Source organism: Myotis davidii, unplaced genomic scaffold (assembly GCF_000327345.1).
Source record: "Myotis davidii unplaced genomic scaffold, ASM32734v1 scaffold61, whole genome shotgun sequence".
Taxonomy (NCBI): domain Eukaryota; kingdom Metazoa; phylum Chordata; class Mammalia; order Chiroptera; family Vespertilionidae; genus Myotis; species Myotis davidii.
In genome coordinates this window covers 1,978,382-1,982,286 of record NW_006291729.1, presented here as the reverse complement: position 1 = coordinate 1,982,286, position 3,905 = coordinate 1,978,382, and the positions used below count along the sequence as shown (strand labels likewise).

The window sequence follows — 3,905 nt, the reverse complement described above, 5'->3', positions numbered from 1 at the left end:
CTTTCAGAGCCCGCCCGCCCGAGGCGGTAGAGCCCCCCTCGGAGGGAGGCCGATCCGCCAGCCCTCCCTCCACCGCCTGCCTTAGCTTTCCTGCGGGGTAACTGGAGGGGTCACGGGGACCCAACCTTTAGGGTCCCGTGGGCCATGTTAAGAGGCCTAGATAGTGCCCTGGTCCGGGTAGCTCAACTGCTGCAGTGGTTCTCAACCTTCTGGCCCTTTCAATACAGTTCCTCACGTTGTGACCCAACCATAAGATTATTTTCGTTGCTACTTCATAACCGTAATGTTGCTACTGTTATGAATCGTCATGTAAATATCTGATATGCAGGATGGTCTTAGGCGACCCCTGTGAAAGGGCCATTCGACCGCCAAAGGGGTCGCGACCCACAGGTTGAGAACCGCTGGGTAGAGCCTTGTCCCCATACACCAAGGTTGCAGGTTCAATCCCTGGTCAGGGCACAAATAATCAATGAATGCATAGATAAGGAGAATAGCAGATCACTGCTTCTCTCTCTCCTGATCCCGCCCTGTCTGGTGCCCCCCTGGGAGGGCCCTGCTGTGTTGTCAGCCCCTAGGTGGTCAGAGGTGGTCTGAGCTGTGACTCAGCCAAGTGAGCGGGGAGGAGAGGCAGAGGGCAGAGGAGGAGGAACCAGGGAGGAGGAAAACTTGTTCCTGCTGGCTAAGGAGGAGGAGAGGCCGGGGCAAAGCAACACAAGCATCCTGGGTTCTACAGACTCAGTTTTACCATCTGGAAAGTGGGGGCAGACGCTCACCCCACACATCCACCTTGAGGACTGAAAAGGCCATTATGTAGGTTACGTGGCTGATTGCTGACCTCCTGAAAGATTTTCAAATTCTGGAACCCCACACATTGGGATCCCCAGAAAGATTTGTTGAGTGTTAGGCCCGCTCAGCCTGCTCCAGCCACCCTCCTGGGAGGGTCACCCAGGGAGCACCGCATTGCTGAGGATGCGGAGGGCTAGGCAATGACAGCCCTACTGCACAGAAAGGCCACCGGAGTGGTGGCAGCCGCCCTATTCTAGCTGGGGACCGCCCCCTTTTAGCCAGTGACAATAATTTACCACCTGGGAGCTCTGAGGTTTTCCAGATTAACTGCCTACACAGTAGACAGGGCTCTGCACCTGGGGGGGCGGGGGGGCGGACATGCTGTGAAACAGTGTAGGTAGCTGTGCAGTGAACGGGTCTCCTGGCAGCTCTGGGGGCGGCACCAGTGGTCAGCCCTGTAAATGCCCCCGCGGAAAGGGTGCCCCAGAAAGAAGAGTAAAGAGCAGGAGGGGTGAGGGCATGAGTGGGGAGGTGGGGCAATGGGGCGATAAGGACACATGTGTAATACCTTAATCAATAAAGAGAAAAAAAGAGTAAATCTTCCCCCAGAGGCCAGGGTGGCCTGGGCTCCCAGGAAGGGAGGGGGCCTCCGGATCCAAGGCCAGTCCTTGGCTTGGCTGGGGCCCCTGCGGAGGTGACTTCAGCAGGGACACTCCCTTACTGGGGCCCCTGAGAACCCGATGGAAACCAGGGGACAGAGCAGCCTTGAAACCCTGGAGGCCTGGGGCCGGCTCCTGGGGGAAGACTGGCCCCGGGTTCCACGGAGAGAAGAGGGGGCGGGTAAACCAGGGAGAGCGAATGTCTGGAGCCCAAGCCCAGAGGGCCCACCCCCAAATGAGGGTGAGGATCCTAGATTAGGGCTGCGGCATCCAAGAGGGAAAGGAGTCGCAGGGAGATAAAGGGGAGAGGCTGACAGTTGGCCGCAGTGGATCTGGGAGCCACCCCACCCCGTCACCCCAACAGACATCAGTTAGATAGCATCGCGAACCAGCCGTGGCCAGGCGCTGAGCAGCGTGGGAGAGTCACACTGTCTCGCTCGCTCAGAGAGCAGCCCCAGCCATCTCTGGCTCAGTCACTCGCCCTCCTGCACGCATCCTGTTTGCCGGGTGTCCGCCCTGTGCCAGCCTGTGTGGAGCCCTCAGGGCTCCTCTGGGGAGCAGACCACACCTCGGGGAGAGTACGGTCAGTCAGGGCAGTAATCGGGGGTAATCACGGCCTATCCCACAAAAACCAGAGTTCCGGCCCTTGGTATGTATTAGAGATCAGTGTGTCCGAGTGCAGCTCTACAGCCCTCGTCCTCCCCAGCATTCCCCCGAGGCCCTGCCTTACAGCGAACACTTGTCTCCTCTGTGCCGGTCTCAGGGTCGACAGGCACGCTCCTGGGTGTGGCAAGAACATGGACCAATTGGAACAGATGCCAGGCAGCACAGCGCAGGTGGGAGGGGGAAGGGAAGAGGAGAGATGAAGGGGCAGGAATGAAAGTTCCTAATATTTCCATCGTAGGCAAGGCCAGATGAGCTCATACTAGGGCAGTGATGGCAAACCTTTTGAGCTCCGCGTGCCAGCATTTTGAAAAACCCTAACTTAACTCTGGTGCCGTGTCACATCTAGAAATGTTTTCATATTTGCAACCATAGTAAAACAAAGACTTATATTTTTGATATTTATTTTACATATTTAAATGCCATTTAACAAAGAAAAATCAACCAAAAAAATGAGTTCACGTGGCACCTCTGACACGTGTGTCATAGGTTCGCCATCACTGGCCTAAATGAATGTACCCACGAAGAAAACGTACATGTATTTAACTGAGGAATTCATCTGCCATGGATTGAATGTCCACGAACCCCACCGCCACGCCAGGTGGAGGCCCTGAGTCCCGGTGGGATGGAGGTGGAGATGGGGAGGTGACTCGAATCAGATGAGCACTTGCGGGCGGAGGGAGCCCCACCGGAACCGTGGACGCAGAGCTAAGCAGAGCGGCGGTCTCTGACTCGGTGCCAGAAGCTGGCGGCAGAATGAGACCAGGTTCCCACGGAGACATCAGCACGCCCCCTGTCCACCACAGCCTGTGAGCTCGGGCAGCCCCCGGGGAGCTGTTCAGCTACCAGACTTTTCAGCTCATAGACCTTTATCCCCAGTTAAGATAAAATCTAAGATGCTGCGTTATATAATCCTTTGTCGGCGCCAAACAAACAGGAGAGCAGACAAGGACTGGATTTGCCAATACATTCTATGTCAGCTATAGAATTTTCCCCCAAACTATGAGACAAAGTTTCTGCAGAAAGCCACAGAGGTAGCCGTGAGCGGCTGAAAACATGGGCTCAGGAAACAAGTTACAGGGGTGAGAGAAAGGGCAGAGGAGAGAGGAGGGGGCCGGAAGGAAGCTTTCTAATAGTCTCGTCGCTGGCAAGGCTTAGGGTGAGAGGAAGTGAAGGTGAGGCACCCGCAGGGAAGAGGAGGCAGAGGGGAGGGCTGGCGTGCTTCCGGAGGGGGAGCCACTGTTCACCACACAATTTACATGCTGCTGCCCAGCCTGACAGGCGTGGCTCAGGGGTTGAGCGTCAATCTATGAACCAGGAGGTCACAGTACCAGGTCACGGTTCGGTTCCCGGTCAGGGCACATGCCTGGGTTGCAGATCGATCCCCAGTGTGGGGCCTGCAGGAGGCAGCCGATCAGTGATTCTCTCATTATTGATGTTTCTCTCTCTCTCTCTCCCTCTCCCTCCCTCTCTGAAATTAATCAAAAGATATTTTAAAGAAAAATAAATGCTGCTGGCCAGTGGCCATCCGCACTGACATCTCCATGCTGTCTGGAGCCTAAATACAGCTGCTTTCCTCACTGACCTAGAACCTGGGGTTGGTGGAGGAAGGCAACCCTACACTCTGAGACTTCAAGACCTCATCATCTTCCGTTCTTGGAATAAATGAAATCACTCTAGAATTGGACGTTCTCACCTACCCCTCGCTCTCTAAAGCTGTTTCCCACGAAAGCTTGTCACATCTTAGAATTATCTGGGAAACTCTCAAGGCCCAGACTATGCCTGCAGGTCACCAGC

At 55.5% G+C, this 3,905-nt stretch overlaps 1 protein-coding gene across 5 annotated transcripts in view; it reads right to left on the bottom strand.

Moving 5' to 3' along the window:
- The window catches only part of LPIN1 (lipin 1), a 67,111-nt gene that overhangs the window by 39,434 nt on the left and 23,772 nt on the right, over window positions 1-3,905 (bottom strand). The window lies entirely within an intron of this gene.